General features: G+C 33.8%; 2 protein-coding genes across 5 annotated transcripts in view; one reads left to right on the plus strand and one right to left on the minus strand.

The window, feature by feature from the left end:
• LOC118181010 (putative phospholipid-transporting ATPase IM) overlaps nt 1-20,289 on the plus strand; it is a 487,240-nt gene that overhangs the window by 131,495 nt on the left and 335,456 nt on the right. The window contains exon 1 of one of the 4 annotated variants that reach the window (XM_085820203.1): nt 15,111-15,362. The exons of the other annotated variants lie outside the window; for them this stretch is intronic. The gene's annotated coding sequence lies outside the window, so the exon portion shown is untranslated. Of the gene's footprint in view, nt 1-15,110; nt 15,363-20,289 lie in introns of those variants that run through there. 4 annotated transcript variants of the gene reach the window in all.
• The window catches only part of LOC146996185 (uncharacterized), a 228,893-nt gene that overhangs the window by 15,066 nt on the left and 193,538 nt on the right, over nt 1-20,289 (minus strand). The gene's annotated exons all lie outside the window — the stretch shown is intronic.

Below are 20,289 nucleotides of genomic sequence, written 5' to 3' on the forward strand. Positions count from 1 at the left end.
CAACACTGGGTGGATGGCTTCCTTCAACGATATGAAGTGTTTTTAAGAAGATCGACAAATTAGGAGATACTGAAGCGATTAAACGTGCACCTGCATTCAAGTGTTTCGTTGATGGCATCGGCTTCTCTACTGTCCCTCAAACATGATTGCTGTGAATAAAACTGCAGTGTTTATGGGTCAAGCGTCTCGAATTGCCGTTGATCAGAACGGTGCCTCTACAATGTACATTCTCGCCGCTGGTTACGAAAGTGCACGCATTACATGTATTTTGGCAATTCGTCTCAATGGAAAGAAACTTCGAGCAAGAAAGAGAAAATCGAACGTGTTTTAGGTATTTATGTTGAGACTGAAAAAACTTGGTGCACACAAGCAGCAATAAGGAAGTGGACCGATTTACTTCTACTGTTTGTTTTGCGAGATGGCCAAAAAGGTAAGCTAGTGTGGGACTCTGCTAGCATTCACTGCGCTAAAACCGTACAAAAATGCTTTGCAGTAATAAGAATTGATCAAATAATGATTCCCGCAGGAATGGTTGCATATCTCCAAACTCTTGATATTGCAATAAAGAAGCCATTTAAAGATCATTGGCGCATGGAAATCAATGACTACATTGACAATAGATTAGAGAGAAATCAACGAGGAAACTTTGTGAAGCCTAACCTACAAGAAGTCGTTACTTGGGTGAAGAATGCATTGGTTAAAATAACGAACAGCTGTATTGCCAGTGACTGAAGAGCAGGCTACATGGACAAGAAGAGTTCATTTGAGGACAGCTCTGTTGCTTAACATGAGAGGCTAGTGGGCTTATAGGAAATGAAGTCGCTAAATATTTAGGCCAGAATTAGGGATTTGGGGGCTTTACGACGATGTTCCAAAAGCAGGCGACAAAGCTGTATTAGAATAAATGATTGTGTTCATTTCGGAATGTTTCTTGAACGTGACTAAATGTATTTCTTGAACCTGAAAAAATGTGTTTCTTGAGTTTGAAAAATATGTTAATTGCTGTACATGAAAAATCAGACTTTCCCCTGAAGGTAATCCCGAGCGTGTGTATCACCCACCTTTTTTTTTGCAAATGAAAATTCCTGCGCCCCTTTCTCCGATAATAATAACATTACCTGCCTATAAGGGTAGTAAGAAAAAAATATATATAGGGTTTTATTATAGACATACGCTGTTTAAAGCACATATGGTAAGAAAAAACAAGTAAATCAATGGAGACAGATATGCTTGCTTATTTTCAATATGATATTCAGTTCTTGGTTGAATAGAAGAACATGCGCAACGTAAATCGATAATAGTACTAAATTAGCTTCTATACTTAACCTTTATTGCTAGAACTGTTGAAAACGCTCTTTAGCAGAACTAAATGTTTGAAAAGCGTCATGTGCTAGACAGGATGTTCAGTGCTTGAAAAAGGTCATTCCAAGATGGCTGCGACCACAACCCTTTTCTGCGACGTCACTTCCGCCTACTGAGGACGTGCATTGGCTTGTATCTTTTATCTTTTAGCAGTCGAACGAATTTTTATTGTAAGAAAGATTTGATTTGAGCAGAACATCTTTTGGCAGCTAATTGTGTTTTACATATGACCGATAATAGGCAGTTAGATAATATTTTTATAGATTATTATTATCATCATATCCCTACATTATAAGCACAATTTAAAAATTGAGATACTTTACCCCTCCTTATCAATTAATTCTATGGGCTTCAATATTTTAAATTTTGCGAACATTTCAGATACTTATGGTTTAATTTTTTTCACTTTAGATAATAAATTTACTAAGATGATACTTTAGATAATATGTTATCCTTTCTTTGAATGAAATTACCTTAAATGATAATTTTTCTGATTTAGAATTTTTCCACTTAAATTAATAGAGTAATCCGTACGGTTCTATAAACAAGCTTAATACTCTTTATTTAATTTTATTTGTTATATTTCATTTCATGCTCCTTCCAATCTTTGAATCAACAGCTTTATTGCGCTCATTTGTCTCTCTTTCTTCACGTTTCCGTTCTTTTTCAGAACTTGTGTTTCTTAAATTTTCATTAGCAAGAGAAACATATCTTCTCAAAATATCAGTTACTTTAAAATTAACAGGCGAAGCTAAAAATTTTAAAACATGTTTTTTTACAGTAATATTAGTTATGTTAGAAGTAGCCTTAACGATTTGTTTTAAATCTTTCACAAAACACTCAAAATCAGAAACAACCACTTTTTAATATCTTTGATACTCAACCAAAGAATTCAATCTTTTTGGTTTCATCATAAACAGCTGAATAATTAGGAAAAAAAATTTTTCTAAATTTCTTTATTTGTTGACATTCTACTACTCTTTTCAAAGAATCCTCCAGAAATAATCGCAAATGAAACCAACTCTAAATTTCACTAGAGTTCTAATTAAATAAGGATACAATTAAGAAAAACTTGAAAAATGCATCTTATTTTAACTGGCAAATTTCACACACACACAACAACAACAACAACAACATGAGCATTTATACGATAAGTCTGTTGCAACAAGTACAGGCAGTTGCGACGCCGTCTTTCCTCAGTTAGCGGACTTAAGAAAGCTTGTAAAAGCAACGAGAGCTATAGTTCAAATTTCAGAGTATGAAATGTATTGTAGGCAATTTTAGACTATGCAGCTCAATAAGTTCATGTAAACGAGCATATGCTACCTTTAATGCATTAGTTCCAACAATAAATTTTAATGTTAGAAAATAAATATATAGTGTTGTGAAATATCGGCATATTTTAGAACAAATTAATGTTATTAATTCATCTCTTTTTCAGCTGGATTGTTTGTAACATTAAAATTCTCTTTAACACTTCTTGATATTTTCCAAAGTTGAAAGTTCTTAATAAAGTTCTTTCTTTAAAATATATTTCTGAATTTTCATAGTTAATTTGGCCCCACTCCTAGTTATTCACCTGAGGCAAGCGCCACACTTCCCTCATCCTTGTCCCGGCTTTGCTATCCTTAAAGAATAGTCAGAGCTTATATGGTACGTCTAGAAAGCTTTATAGCTCAATTAATAATAAGTAGATATCTGTGCTGAGAACAGGTGGGGATTTTATTGCTGTTAATGTTTCTGTGTAGTACTTTACGATGCAATATATATTGTGAGACTTTCGTAAAGCTCTAGGATTACTTCATTCTCAGATATAAGATCTTGTAATACTCTTCCTTTCCATTTTTTCTGGATTTCTAAAGTGCTTTCAAAATGGTGCAGTTTAAGAGGAGTGCAGTTTATGCTTGGAAACAGGAAGTAAAACGCAGAGTTCATATATGAAAAGTGAGAGTAATAAATAAAAACAGCTATATTTTTGTTTGCAATAAACTGCTTGATGACATTTGCGCAGCTTCAAAAAAATTTCCATTCTCGCTCTTCAGTCATTCGCTTATTCTCTTTTTCAAAGCCATTCGTTAGCTCACGATATAGCAACAGAAAAAAGGTCAGATATGAAAGTAACTATTGACACTAATTATTTGTTTGGCAGCTTCTCCGAGATTAGGTTAAAAAAAAAGGCCTACAACTTTATAGACCAACTGTATTATAAAGTATTTCTCCCGCCTTCCTAGCGTGTCTTCGTGGTGTAGTGGCTCTACACGCTGGGCCGGTATTCCAGAGGTCCGTGCTTCGATTCCCGGCGAAGGCGATTGCTCATTTTTCATTTGCCTGCTTCCAAAAATACTTAATAGTAGTATTAGTCACACCCGAACTAAAAGGGTGTTGGATGCTTATTCTCCTCACCCAGGATTTAGCGATTGTGTGTCCCCTAAAAAACCCCACTCGCCCTTTAAAAAGGGTAGTATATAAGGTATTTCTTCCGCCTTCCTAGCGTGCCTTCGTGGTGTAGTGGTTCTGCACGCTGGGCCGGTATTCCAGAGGTTCGTGGTTCGATTCCTGGCGAAAGCAATTCCCCATTTTTCATCTTGCCTGTTTCCAAAAAATACCTAATGTCTCTACGGTATATATATATATAGCTTGAAGAAGAGAGGCGAAATCTGTAAATCTTCTAACAACTGATTTTACCCATCGGATGAGCCCTTTTTTATTCCCTTGGCCGAGGTAAAGAAAGTATTGTGATCGCGAAAGTTTTCGGATATCATATATCAAAGAAAATATCCATTTCAAACGCTATCGAATGCAATTTAACGATGTTTTTGCGTGACATCTGTACGTAAGGACTCTTTTTCCCAAAACGAGTTGCAAAAAAGATTTAAAATGGATTCAGAAGAGATTTCTTCGTGACGTCTGTACGTACGTACCTATGTATGTATGTATCTCGCATAACTCAATAACGAGTAGCCTCTGAACGTTGAAATTTTATATATGGGACTGCTATAACATGTAGTTGTGCACGTCCCTTTTTGGTTGCAATCGGACGCACCAAAAGTATATATATATATACATACCCACTCTGTTAATCAGCTCTGTGAGCTTATTTTTTTATTATTGTATGTTGGTAAATTGCGCATTTTTTATTTAAAAATGATTGAATTATGTTGTTCTTATCTTCAGGTTAAGGTTTTTATGCCTTTGTTTAATCTGCATGCAATAGTTGTAGAATTATCAACAATTTAAAAGTTGTTTAAATGCGGCTAAACCTATTTTTTTTTAAACTATAGCAGGCATATTGGTTTACATTTGAAATTCAGCAAAATAGTGAATTAAGTCAGTTGGTACAAGAACTTCTGTGTCTTTTCGCCGAGTGGGACCAAAAGTAAAATTTCAGTTTTCTGTACCGAAAAATCTGCCTTCTTGCCCGCTGGCCGAAGTGATAGTTTTTGGCTGGAAACTCTAATTTTAATTATAAAAATTGTTTTAACAGTATTTGGTGTCGTATATTTTTCTATATTTTAAAATTTTTAGTAAATATATTTTGAGGTTTAATCTATTTTTGCCTTATCCCGAAGGGAGAACTGAATGAATTCGAAGAGAAATATATCTTTAATAAAATAAGTTTAAATGAAATGCAGGAAAAAATGCGTATAATTTAATAATCCGTACAAGGAAGTCATATGGTGTACACGTCAGATTTTTTTAGACGAGTATTTAAGTTTTCGCCTCATTGAAACCTGGCTTATGCTACCCATGGTATGGCAGTAGCTGACTGCCTTTTGATCTTCTTTGACGATACGATGTTTGTTTAAGTCTGAGAAGCATTTGCAAAATTTTGAAGTTATAGTTAGAATACGAAGGAACGGCACGTTAGCGTCATATGAGAGTTTATTCACAGCGGATGGAGGAGGTGCAACTTACTTTGAATTACACTTCCTATTGAAGTGAAATCTTTTGATTAATTGTGCCTAGTAGTATCCGAGTGGTAGTTCGACGTAAATTTGAATTTCGGCCAGCGGGCTTTCTTCGTGGAAGTTTTCTTGGTTTTACTCTACTGTAATGCGAATATGCGAATTCCGCATAAGAAATCCTCAACGAAGGCATATCTTCCCTAACACAAACTGCTCTAGTGTGCTTAGCTTCAATGAATTAATTAACTCTGAATTACTTTGTCGCCCACACTACCAGTGTTACGACTTGTTTGTTTACATCACGTGTGGTCAAAGCCTTTGCGACGAACCCGACATCTGTTGTGTTTTTTTATTGCCACTGAATTAAAATTAATTTTTGTAATTTTAAAATATCAAAGAATTCGAACAAATGAAATATGAAAGATAAATCGAAAAATATGCCTATCTTTCAGATTTCCTTCAACGGGAATATATTTGTAAATAACTGAAATTAGGAACTCTATATCGGTGGTGAGAGTCTGAAATTTAATTCAGTGCGTAAAGAGAAATATCATCATTGTATTCTTATGAAGCAACGTGTCAGATGTTTGTCTGAAATCTGAATGATTAAACTGTTAGTTTTTGGTTACTTTCTCTCTTAAAAATAGTTTTGTAATTTAAGAAATGGCGTGAGTGCATATTAAAGTCCCCCCCCCCCGACTAAAATTTTAAAAAATCTTATAGTAGAAGAAAATAATAGGTTATATTCTGGTCTTGATATATTTTTAGTCACTGGCCTTTACGTTTTGATATCATTTTAAGAAGAAAATTCACAAAAATTCCCTGTGCATCCACTGCTTTTTCTGGTATGTGACAGTGGAGGGATTTAGAAAGATTGAAAAAATTCCTTCCGGAAGAAAAGTAATCATTTACAAACCGAGCGATTTTGAAATATCCTTTTCCAGACGGATGCTTCCAGCCGCCTTTTCGCATCATATAGGCATGCGTTTTCGGGAAGAAATATAGTGAATGGTTTTTCGCATTTTGTCTATTTCCATAGATATGTAATAAAATAGTATCCTCTGTATAATGCTTGTAGAGGTGTTCGTGAATTTTCACGAATTCAGTGCTGCTATAAATGAAATCTGTGTTTTCAAAATTTTGTGTTCTGCGTTGTATTATTAGAATTAGGTTTCTTGTCCCTTTAAATCCATTAAGCGTTCTTTGGATTAGTAAATGAAACAGATCTTCAGTTTGTTGGGTGAAAGATCATATTGGCAAAAATGAATGGTAATTATATACCTTAGCAGAGAAAGAGTTTATGTTTGCTTTTTAAGCTTTTGGAAAAAGTTATTTTGATTTCGATAGTATTTGAATCATATCTGCAGAAACGAATCCCTAATGGATAGTTCATTCCTTAATTATAATATTAATATATAATTCCTATAGTTATTTTAAATTTTATCGCTGATATAAATAATACTTAGGCAAATAATAGCTTAAAAACTCGAGAAGATCCTAGGAATTAGAAAATTTGCCGGTGAAGAACATAGGTTTCATGTGGATTCAAAATTAGCGATTAAAAATTTCTTCTCATAGTATTTGAATAGCAGTTTTGATATCAAAAATCTCGAAGCCGAAAGATCTTAGAAGTTGAAATTTTGCAAATGATGCACGATCGACGATGTACTGTGTTTTTAGATATAAAATAATCGTTTTATTAATTTTGAACTATTGTGCACTTTAATTATTTCTTTACATTTTGGTCCATTATTAATTTTAATAAAAGTGTTTCTTTAAATTCTGAACAGTATATGCATGTTAATGTAACTTTCGGATTTGGAGGTTTACTTCTGTTTCTCATGTTTGTTTTCGTTGTCTATGCGTCTGCTGAACACTTAGTGTAATTTCCAAATTTGTACCTTTTGGCAGTATATTCTTAAAAGCGCTTGTATTCGTAGTTTTGCACATGCGCTTTATCTCCCGGCATCCCCTGTACAAAAACAGACCTTATTTTGCATTGTGGGTTGTTTGTCATGTGATTAAAATGTTTAATAATATTGGCTGACGAAATAAAGTCTGTTATTCCCTTCTCGTCAGCAAGAAATGTGACATTTCTGAAGTTTCATTGCCAAATGTGAGAAATTTGTGTTCCGAGAAAGGTAATCAGAAATTTGTGGTACAGCTCGTAAGTGTGTGAAACCTAAAAGCTGGGAGAATGTGCATAATAAGCTATATTCGTTTCGGCTACTAACAGTCTTATGCAAAGAAATCATTATTTATAAAAACGGGCAATTCATTACTTTTTCACTATTTTTGAATTTTCCGATAGTTTCGTGGTCACTTCTAAAACCTAGGCCACAGGAAGCTGTGTTGTCATTCATTATATTCGGGGGATAATTACCACTAAAACAGAACGCAGAGTTCAGCCGGTGCTTTGGTATTTTATCTCATATCGTGAAGGGGATGAGCTGTTAAGTCACATCAACACGTGGGATGGGATATGTTGTCTCAGATGATACCTAAATCCAAGTAGCAGTCGCTGGAGCGACGAGGAAGAGGATGTTTTACAAATAGACAGACAGTCTCAGTCTGCAAGAAGGCAACTAGGCTGTGGCGCGAACCTCACGAAGAGACCCGCTGGTGGACGTCTTACTATAAAGTGTAACAAAAGGTGCTGTTGTATAGTGTCAAGCTTTTGAGAAAACGTGGTCGGGCAATCCAAAATAAGCATCGTTTACCAGAGCTTCATTCTTCACAAATATGTGATCCATATTGCTCGTGAAAAGCAATCGTTAACCAGATCTTTTGTCTCTCAGAAAATTGAATCACCTGTCATACAGCCGACTCGTTACACTGACTGATTGCTACGTCTTCCTACATTTAAAAAGGTTCCTCATCGGTAGACGCTTCCAAACCGGTGAAGGAAAGGACGTTCCAGGAATAATTATTCACTTAGCGGCAACTTCTGTGCCATGGGTGTAAAAATTTTGTGTTAAACTGTCACAGATGCTTCCACAGCAACAAAAATAAAGTGTGTATATTGTAAGATTCTGTACTGTTTACTTTAAGTTACAGTTGAATGTGAGGAATTTTAAGAACTGATAAGCGAATAATCGCTTGAGTTCGTGTGACAGAAAACAATAAGATAGAGGGGTGAAATAACCCTTTATTATTCCAATCAGGTGTAACAGAACTCCATCTTGGAGTTGTATAATAAAACCGACACTCGGGCTTGAACTTAAGAGACTAAGAACTAAACTAAACTGATCTTAACTAAAAAGATATAGCCGAAGCTGTCAAGATTCTAACGGAGTTGGCCCCTTAACGCTAATTGACTGCGAAGCATTCAAGGGCCTAAAGTGTGGCCGAGAGTAATAATAGCTTAAGAGAGAGTAGCCTTAAGGCGGACGCGTGCTAATTAGAATCTCTGGTTCTCTCTCACTAAGACAGTAGAACTTCGCGGTTAGATACCGTTCTTCCTCAATTTGTATTCAAACGGGATTCTAAAACTACGTTCTGGCCGGAAGTTGTAAGTTGAAATTAAGAAGGGATAGGAAAGGAAGTTTAACTCAATTTAATTGTTAGATAAATAAATATAATCCTTACAATATGCCTAAAAATATGTAAAATCTGAGAAAAAATAAAATATCCCGAATACTAATAATTCATTTTTTATTGTAGAATAGCTCCAAAAATAACCCTCGTATTATACAAAATATACAATTACACTGTTAACTTTTCTATGAGTAGTATGCTAGTATTATTACAGTAGCCTTTTTTCTAAACCACATACCGAGTTAATCTCAGGATAATTTATCTAAATTACAATATAATGTTCCATTAAAATAAATTAGAATATAATGTAATATTAGTTCTTTTCTTCCTGATGGCATTCGTGATTTTGATGTGATTAACACGTATATCTGAAAATTCGATCGTGTTTTATGCGTATCCATATGGGCGTCTAGCGCAGCTGCTGTGCTCAGTGTTTCGTGTGCGCCACATGAAACACTGAGCACAGCAGCTACTAGTTTGAAACAGTCCTCTGCATTTCTTCATTCCTTTTTAATACTATAATTTCAGAAATTCAGAATTGTTTACTTTGTGTTCCCTCTTTGGAAGGAAATTTTACAGGTTTTTTAATATAGCACAGCTAATTATTAAAACTTAAGAATCAAGGAAAATGGTGTTCGTGTGGATAACCTTCATCCGGATATAAGTAACTCTTGATACAGGCAATGTACCAGTAATGATTCGGCCTGAAGACTGGTGGTGTAGGCATCATGAAAATACAAAAATTAAAATTTTGTTGATTATGGGTTGTGCCTATCACTTTCAATTTAGGAGGTGAAAAAATTTGCAGCTTCTTTATTAATAAATAAATGATTTCTTGTTGATGTTTATTACTATCTTGAAAAGAGACCTAAAAGAAAAGAAAAATTCAATGATTTCTAACAACTGCATAATACTGAGGGGGGGGGGGGATTTAGAAATGTGTGTTTAGGCTAGTTGCCTTGTCCAAGAATCCTCGATTAGTGGAGCCCACTTTTTACATTTTTATAAAGAAGTAAATGCTTCTATAGGGAAGTTAAAAAATTCTATTGAAAGATATAAAAAAAGTAGATGAAGGTGTGGCTATTACTTCCACTGTTAAAAGTAATTGTGCGAAAAATAATGTAATTCCTTTAATAGGGAGCAACTTGATTGGGAATTCTTAGAAGAATATAACACAAAAGTAATCGTAAAGTTAATACAGACGTCTCTCAAAATAAAATAAAAACTGCTCGCAAGGGAAACATTTGCCACTTACTGTAAGCTTAATCTGGCGTGAAGAACAATTATTAATGTTTTTGTCTTCAGCCCTTAACTAAACGTTTCGCTTTTTCGTACCTTCCATTTATCATCATTCGATGATCAAGCGCAGTTTTGCTGCAAAGAATTTTATTAATCCATACTTAACATTTCAATGATTAGTGATTGTTTAAAGACATTTAATTTAAATTTGTAAACTAATCTTTGTTTTGTTTATCATGTGAATTATAGTAAAATGGACAGTAAAAAAGCCGATGAAGATTTGTCAGTAGGAGCTACAACTAACTAAGCAGTGAATCAACAGATGAAGATGAAAAGAAATTTTATTTACATATTTTTGAAGTTGCTTTAGGCGAATATGGGAAGTAATTTTACATGCTTAAATTGGAAATGCTTCCAACTGCATCTTTTTCTGCTTAAAATCATCTTAAAATAGCTATCTCTGGATGAAAATTTGGACTAAACAGTTATTCTACACATAAATGTTTTCTTTCTATGATTCATATTCGTGAAATTCTCAGTCCATTGCATCCATTTGTTCAGACTGGAGGGAGGGGGGTGGATTAAGTCTTTACTGATTTTTGAGACTGCCTTGCATTTATATGATTTCATGCTGATCTAGATTTCTGCTAAAATCAGTTCGTAGATTTGAAAATAACTTTTAGTTCATTTTTTTCTTTTTAAATTATCGAATGCAGGTAAAAATAGATACTTTTCATTGTAAAAAATTCATGATTCTATAAAAGAAGATCTAGACTTTTGAATGACTAACGCTTTTAATATTGCTCAGCATTTTGCAGGTGTTAGTTTTAGTTTGGTTTCGTAGAATATGGCAAAGCACACTAGAGCTATCTGCCTAAGGGGAGGGACGCCTTGGTGGAGGACTTTGTAAGGGAAACTGGCCGATCTACCCGTTACACATGGGGAAAACCAAGAAAACGTTCATGCAGCCAGCCCGTTCGCCTGGAATCGATCCAAGGTCGAAACTATCAGTTTTCAGGTATCTTATTTCAGGTTTGGATTCTAAGGGACTAGATCACATGCGTCCTTCAATGCATATTTTGAATTTTTTTTTTTTTTTTTTCGTTTACGTAGAGCAGAAAATTTGCTAATTGATCCTTGAGACTACAAGTTCCGTTTTGTTTCATCTTTTTCTTTCTGTAATTTTTCCCCACTCCCTAATAGGTATTTCAAGTTATTATATATATTAGAATTTTGTAAACTAACCTTTGTTTTGTTTATCATGTGAATTATAGTAAAATGGACAGTAAAAAAGCCGATGAAGATTTGTCAGTAGGGAGCTACAACTAACTAAGCAGTGAATCAACAGATGAAGATGAAAAGAAATTTTATTTACATATGTGAGTAATGTACAGTGAGGATGTAACCATTAAAGTATATTATAAAAATTAAAACGAGCATTTGATCAAAAGTTTCAAAATTTTAAGGAAAGTTTTCTTCTTTTTTTAAGAATGACACTTTTAACGGTTTTGTCTCTGTGTTTCTATGATTATTTTCGTATATTGTTGCTGCTTTTGTATAGTTGCCCATACCATGTAAGCTACAATAAACTCAGACATTTCAAAATTTACCGTGTGTGTTGTAATGTATGAGTTTATACTTAGTTACTCAATAAATTCTACATATGAACCCATACTGTTTGTTACGTTGTTATGTAAAACATCATTCAGAAGTAGTTTTTAACGGCTCACGTAATTACTTATATGGGGATCTCGGACAAGTCTAATTTAGAAGTCGTTCATCTGTAAAGAATTTTTTACGCGAAGTCAGAATCATAAGCAATATCGTGAAAATCCACTCTTTCGCCTTATACGTGGCGCCTTTCTTCCTGAGATCAATAATTTTTGTAACAATAAATAGCAGATACATTTGAACTGAACGAGTTATCGCTCTTAATTAACTTAATTAACCGAAATCTCGCACAAAGCAGTAACAGGTTTGTCTGAATCTCATGTACTTATTGAACAAAACGTTTAGCTTGTAAAGATATTAATTTATACTGGAAACAGAAGACTTAAACTCACTGGAATGTCGCTCTGTAAGAATTAAAGTTCTGTAAGAATTAAGAGGACCTGATAGAGAGCGGATTGATCTACCTCACTAAGTACCAGCTATCAGATAGATAATTAAATATTTCGGGACCAAAAAGTATAAATTCAAAATAATGTACAGTTGTATAGGAGAAATAATTTGAAAATTAGGAATTATGATAGAGATAAAAATACTAATCGTTTATGGCTATAAGATATGGCACAAGGTGATCTAAAAGTCAGAAAACAGCTTTTTATAGTTGTGACTTCTTTTCAGATGCCTAAATGATACAGCAAAATAATACATTAAAAATATTAAAGCTGCAGTAAAGAAAAGGGAGGTGGAACCTAAAGAAGGAAGGGCAAAAAAATCTGAAAAGTGATACACCGTTTATAGTGAACTGACGCAAAAAGACTAATAATCCTTTTTGGCCTAAAAAGAAAATCTAAAAAGTTTCAGATTTTAACAATTGCCTACAAGGATTTGATAAGGTTTTCAACCGTCTCGCTGAGCTCACCGTCAGCCAGTCTTCTTTTTGCGCTCACTTAGGCTAACCCATTTTTCCTTTTGTCTTTTTAGGTTTATTATTAAGTGTTAGTTTGTTCGCACTTACGCCATGTACAATTCAACAGCAAAGTGTAAACATTTAATAGTAGCATATGTTTAGATTTTCCGATGCAGTGTTAAATGTTGGCATACATTGTTCTATTTGTTTCAGTCTTTTCTCAGTTCAGCGTTTCGATGTTCAAGTTTTGTAGTAAGATGGATTGCAATTCTTTCTGTGTGAGTTAAATTTATTTATTAAACATCACTTTTTCCATATAAAATTTAATTCAACAGCAAAATCACAAAATATTTAAAAATAGCCTATCTTGAGAATTTCCTGTAGATAATCTGGGAGGTGGGGATAAAAACGCTTTATTCCGTACATTGTTTCCACTGCTTGCCTTCAAACCGTTGAGTTCAGTAATAAAAAAATTATTAAACCTTTACAGAATGTGAAATATAAAATTCTACATTCAAAATTCGGGCACATGACTACGTTATTCAAATTTGGCTGCCTTAGGTACGTTGTTTTCTCACATTCCGAGGAACATATAAACTTAGATGCAGATTCTTCATTATTTCATTTCTTTAAAAATAATACAGGCAAATAATATTAGGTGGCAACAATTTGAAAATTTATTCAACGTTTATAGTGAACTGACGCAAAATCCCATTTCGAGACTAATAGCTCCCTTTGGGCTAGTGAGAGAAGAGAGAGTCAGAAAACTTCTGCGAATTTTCTTTTCCCCTTCAATCGAAACTTCTACCTTCTGAATAACGGCGATTCGATTCGTCGTGGGATGAAACTTGTGGGATAGGAGAACGCATCCTGTGAAGTCTGAGAGTTAAAAGGGATAAGTTGCCTCACTCTCAAGAGATGAAAGAAAGGCATGAAGATATTATAATTTACGAAATAAAAAGTGACAGAATACGAATTTAAGAACTGCAGTTAACCAGAAAATTTTATTTTAGTGAGGGACGCTGTTTCTCACATAATAATTCTAGAAATTGTCGCACTGGTACTGTACTCACAATTTCGAATAAAAGCTCGCCAATTAACCCGCCAGTCTAAATGTATTAATAACACTCAATTCTGGACCTCGAATTGGGGCCAGTTTCCTTTAAATCGTTCTCCAGTTTCCTCTTACGCATATAGCTCTGGCATGCTTTGCTATAACTAATTATAAAAAAGCACTCAATTCTAGAAATTTTTCCTAAAAAATATAAATTTTTTTAATATAGTTTTCAGCATTCTGTGTGAGATTTGGTATGATAATTATAAAATATAAACAGAACAATGATAAAAATACAAATATGCTTGTATTTTCTAAAATTTCAATTATAATTGATTAAATGCCGTTAAGTAATCCATTGCCGGTGCGTTTTACCCTACCTTAATGGTGGGCCTACTGAGGAATCAATAAAACCAGGAAAGTTTTATTAGTGTGCTGGATCAACAGCCGGCAACATAATTCGTAATGAAATATTAGTATTTTACTATTTATATCCATGACTTGAATTCAATAACAAAATATCCGGATCCAGCTGGGACCACAACAGATCTGAAAAATCTGAGAATTGAGTTATCTTATTTAGATCAAATGCGTATTTACAGAATTTGATTTTTTCCTTTTATCGCATTTTTTTAAAAAGTATATTAATTTAATATATTATTAATTAATGATTAATTGTAATATAAAAGTTTTATATTAACTTTTTAATATAAAATTTAATTTAATATAAATTTTACATTAATTTAAAAGCTTTTATAATTAATTTTAATATAAAAGTTTATACGTTTAAAAAGATAAAAAATATTTCTATCTCCATACGAATAAAATAAAATATTGTAGAAATAGACTGCAGTTATGCAGTATATAGTAAAATAAAAATTCTTTGCTGAGTGATGAAGTTGTAATATACCTGTTTTAGAATAGCCTTATATTTATTCAGTAGATAATTTCTTTTTTTTTTAAGTGTTTATAGCTATTATAATTTTCGAATCTTTTAAGCTGTATACAGTCGTCATTGAAATTATTTTCGAATTCGGAATGGATAATTAGAATTTTAAACATACTTAGATTTTCCTTAATTAGTACTTAATTAATAATTTATTAGCTCATTTAAGATGCCGCCATAAATCGAATAAAAGTAACTATTCAAAATACCAAAATGATAACAAAAGGAATTTTGTGTACTATCTTTATTTCAAATTACACTTTCATTTGTATTCATGTACTGCAACTTGAGAGCAAACAGCTCAATTTCCGACATGGTTCCTGCAATTTTTCCCATTCATTATCATCCTCTGAATTTACAACAGGGTTTTCATTTGGTTGCCGAAAATATCTCGTATCGATTTGGCGGCGCTTTTGGCGATCACCTACCTGGTTGGCGCCCGTTCCTTGAAACGAAAACACGCCTCCTTTTTCTCTGTGTCGTTATTCGCGTTTGTGTTGCGTGCCTATCTGGTAAGAACGCGTTCGAGGTATAGTGAAAGTTCGGTGTGAGCTGCAATTTAGTTCTTTCTTTTCATGCTTGGAAGGGAACTAACTGTTGTTGTGTATCTGACAGCAACGATTGTGCGTGTTTGAGGATATAATGTGAATTTCTTGTACTCACTTGGCAACAGTTGCAATTTCAGTTGTAGGTCACTAGTGGATTACCGTTCGAATATTACGTGGATTGTATTTCTAGTTACAAGTAAGTGGTTTTTCCTTCTGTTCATATGTTCAGGTGTGAGTGCATTTGGCGTGGCGGTTTTATCGTTGTTGTCAAATGTAGACGTAATTGCGGCTGTTTTTATTTGTTTAAATGTCACTAACCTGTCTTGGGAATACAATACAGGGAGATGTTTTTGCGTATTTATTTATATATGTAGTACAATTAAGTAAGAATTCGAGACCAAAGAGGGGGGTCGAGGTAACAATACTCTTTAGTTAACACCTAAAACATTAGTATATTAGATTGATATGCGTATAATTGCCATAACGATGCTGTGCAGAAACTAGAGTGCATATCAATTCGTTAGGTATATCAGTGGTAATTCTGGAAAAATTCATATTTGCAAGGTTTTTATGTACCCGCGTAAGTCAATTTGCATTTAGTAATATTTTTCTTCGCATTTTAATCACTGCCATAAATATTAGGTGAAGAGATTAATATGAAATGACTGAAGAAACAGTATAACATAGATGCTGTATGTTCATTTCTTTTTAAAAAATTGTACGGATTGGTAAAATATCATATTTGTGACCAGAAACTATTAAAATCACATAATCATATTAATCACCTGTCATATAAAGCCAAAAAGAATTTTGTTGAGCCATCCATCGAGTTTCCGCAAAAGTTCTTGTCTAAATTCTGGATAGGAGGTATACCTGAATTTCCCGCAATTTTTGAAATGGCGTTTAATATTCCCCCCCCCCATTCAATGCTACATACTTACGTGAAGCGACATTTTCAGCTATATCACTTATTAAATTCATATATCGTTGGAAAATATTGGAGATGCTGTACATCCAGTATAGTCAAGTATTGCATTAAGATTTAATTTGTTTGCGGCCAAAAAAAAAAAAAAAAAACTGTTTTCTTAAAACATGGTTTTTATTCATTAATTTATGCATATCTTTATTCTATGTTTAATGTCTGGGATTGCGTAAAAAATATTCTGATAAAAAGGGGGTCGTGAAAGAAAGTTTAAGAAACGATGCTTTAGAGAATTTCATTAATTATCTTACGCGTAATTCTTTTGTTTTTATGAGTCTTCGGAACTTGTAGTGTCCGATTTTTCTCTTAACATTTACTCTTTCATATATCTTTTGAGAAAATATTGGGTTGACAATTACTACGTTCTGAGAAGTCCCACAAATGTTCTACAAAAGTCATGCGCTTGGGAAGGGGGAGGAGGTAGCTGTTTCCGCATATTTAGTAGTCGGGGCTTTCTAACTTCAGTGTGCTTTATCCTATTTGAAGGTAATAATCGGTGTTTACCCCAAGCTTCTGAGCAGCTCTTAGCTTCAGATAGTTAAATATTCCATTTGTTTATCATGCCCTAAAAAAATTCAGGTGTAATGCGCCAGTGCTTGTTATATGCACTTCCAAAACATTATTTCATTTCCTCCAGGTTGGCATTAGTTTTTCTGTGAGTTTTGTCTCGAGTTTTCTTCTAAAAAATTTTCGTCCTTTGATGCCGCATAGGCAGGAATATGCATTCATCGGAAAATATTACCTGTTTCCAGAACTTGTTAGACTGTTAATGTATTCCTTTTCCAAAGGTGATGAATGTACTGAAGTTTGTTCTCTTTAGAAATGCTTTTGAGTGCATCTCGTCCATGATGGTTGTTTTTGCAGTACTTTCTCGTTAGATTCGGCACAAATATTTTTGGAACTCTTACTTCAACATCTTTTGTCAAATGTGACGCAGTTAAGTAAGGATTTTCCTTTAATTGTTCTAAATATGTAACAAGTTTTTTTTGTTGTTTATTTATTTGGTCATCTTGATCCTGCTTTGATATTAAAACTATTGTTGCAGTTTTCACTTTCCTGGATCGAAGTATGCTTATCTAACAATCTATCCAATTTTCCTTGAAGGAGAGCCGATTAAGGATATTAAAAACAATACTGACATTTACAGCACTTGCTGCTAACTCGTTGAACAAAAGCCGAGAATTCGCGTTGCTATTATATGTACACGAACGTTTTCTGGTGAATATTCCATTTTTTAAATTGTGAAGTTTTTCGCTGTTTTTTTGTTCTTGAAATGGGCTTTAATTTGTGTTATTTAATAATGAAATTGTAATGAAAAAAAAAAGTAATTCATATAAATCTTCTCTCCAAATTGCTCTTCTCCATAAATTGCATTGTTTTGATTGCCCGTATGGTGACTTCTAGAACTGTATTAAATGTTTTGAACCGCAGAATAAAACTGTGTCAAACAGCGGAGTTTGACGTAATTCCAGATATATTTGTATTGAGACACAATAACACGCCGAATAAATACTAAATCAGAAGTCAAACAACAAAAATCAGCGTTATATTTACCAAATTTTCACAGGACTAGTTTCGATGGTTTTACCGAACCACTTATCTTATCATTATTTCCTATCTGGTTCATTTGCGGTTTTGCAGCTGAAGATGGTGGTTCGGTAAAACCATCGAAACTAGTCCTGTGAAAATTTGGTAAATATAACGCTGATTTTTGTTGTTTGACTTCTGATTTAATATTTGTATTGTTTTGCAATTTCTTTCAGTTCCTTTTTTTAATATCCGTGTAAACAAGAAAACAATTCATATAGCCACGAAATCGATAACAAAAAGGAATGCAAAACTCTCTACATTGGAGGTTTGGGCTTTATTATGTGACTTCGATTAATCGAAGAATAAAAGTAAAAATTTTACAGTATTCCAAAAAAAAAAAAAAAAAAAAAAAATTCAATCGAGAAAAATTAACATTGATTTTTAATATGACTCATCTTCAAAAGACGTTTTTGACTTGCTGAAAATTTTAGTTTTGCAAGTTCGAATAGTCTTACTGTTTTATATTGAAAGCATCGCAATTCAGTTGTAAATAACTTTACTACAATTTATTTAATCTTGTCCTGTAGTTGAGAGGCCCACCAGCGGCCTAGCGGTAAAGTCGCTGAACACTGGTAGTTCGGTCCGAGGTTCGAATCCCGCGAACGGGCTGGCTGCATGGGCGTTTTCGTGGTTTTCCCCATGTGTAACGTGTATACGAGTCAGTTTCCCTTAGAAAGTCCTCCACGAAGGCATCCCTCCCCATAGGCAGATAGCCCTTGTGTGCTTTGCCGTAATTAAATACACCAACACCTGTAGTTGAGAGGAGTAAAGCTGTTTCAACTGGTAGAAATGCTACCTTATGAATTTAAGCATTATCTATTATGAATTTCGAATTTAACGAGTAAAAATGATTGGAATCTCTGTTATTCAAGTCTCCAGCTCCGCTGTGTTAAATCAAGTGGGAAAAATTTACAAACACTGGTTGTGTTTTGTTGTCGGCCTGTTTTGCTACAAATTATATTGTTGTTCAAAATTTAATTAATAATAAAGTAGCATATGCTGAAAATGGGAAGTAATATTTGCTTTCATTTCATAAGGTAATTTTTTTTTTACATAGATAGTACGGAAGATGCGTGCAAGATGGCATCTAAGTATTTTGTAAATTTTTTTTTGGTTCCGCGCGGAAGTCTTTTGGGAGACTCCTTCCTCCCCCCCCCGAACAAAAAACCCTCTTGTTGTTATTTTTGGTTGCTTAACCTAAATCTGTATTGCGAGATTGGTCTTTTTTAGAAGGAAGGGGGAACTATTAAAAGTCGCATGTTGACATTTAATGAAATTTTGAAACATAAGTGGGCCATTTCAAAGTTGAAAGATAAAAGGTTTCTTCTCTCCGGAAGGCTTTTATTTGTTCGAGGTTAACATTTAGATGTTAATTTGTATCCTAGGGACCACAATCCGTACATCAAGCCTAAATACTTTTCGTTCATTTCGGAACTCTTATTTTATCTTGGAACTTTCATCATTTTTCACAAATATACGGAGTGCATTTTTTAAACAATTAAAATTTACTTAGGCGTAACTTATAATTTATTTAAAAAATGTTTGCCAAAATTATATATATGGATGCTTGGATCCCGACCGTAGTAATTACGTACGAATTTTTCACTAGAGTGATAGTTAAAAATTAAAGTATTTTTTTATAGGAAGAATCTGAAGAAAATTTTTAGGCTTCAAATTTTGTGTTTATGCATTTAAGACAATTAAATTAATGCGATGTAGATGTGAGTTTCGTTCAAATTATTAAAGTTGAAGATTGGTTTGAATTATTTGATTATGGCAAAGCAATCGAGGGCTATCTGCCTGAGGGGGAGGGATGCCACGTAGCGGACTTAGAGAAACGGCTCGTATACAAGTTACACGTAGGGAAAACTACGAAAACGCGTATTCAGCCAGTCCGCTTGCCGGGACTGGAACCCCAGAATGAACTACCAGTCTTTAGCGACGTTACTACTCGACTGCTGGTGGGTTAAATGTTGAAGGATAGGACTGGTCTGTAAATACACTAAAAATTGTTGATTTCATAAAGAGATGCGTTAGCCGAATAATTTTTAATGGATAAATAAAGTTACTGTGTTAAGAGAGGGGCTGAAATATTTAAGTGGTTCGATAAAAAATTTAAGCGAAATTGGTACAGTCGAGTCCTACGTAAAATAAAACCTGTAACAGACCTATTTAAGTGTAATTGAACTATTTTATTCATGTCATGAACTGTAACCGAACTATTTTATTTAAACGCCATCTCGTGGCGATATGAAAAAACGTCAGTCGACCTCCAGCCGCCATGATGATAGCTTACTATGTTATGTTATTCTCAATGTTTGATGTTCCATTTCGTTTATGTTTCATTTTTATATATATTTCTTTTGTTTGTAACCGTTCCTGTGTGCTCTGTTAATAAATCCTTTTAAAGCTAGCTGGCATTAGTGTCTATTGAGGAACGGCTACATCACATTGGCGCCCAACTAAATTTGAATCCAAAATGGCGCAACAAAATGTTTAGAATTTCCGTTTGGCTTTAACAAGCTCTTACTCCCGAATTTAACTTTTAGTT

Source organism: Stegodyphus dumicola, chromosome 7 (assembly GCF_044657685.1).
Source record: "Stegodyphus dumicola isolate Sdum_Otavi_A_Nest chromosome 7, ASM4465768v1".
Taxonomy (NCBI): domain Eukaryota; kingdom Metazoa; phylum Arthropoda; class Arachnida; order Araneae; family Eresidae; genus Stegodyphus; species Stegodyphus dumicola.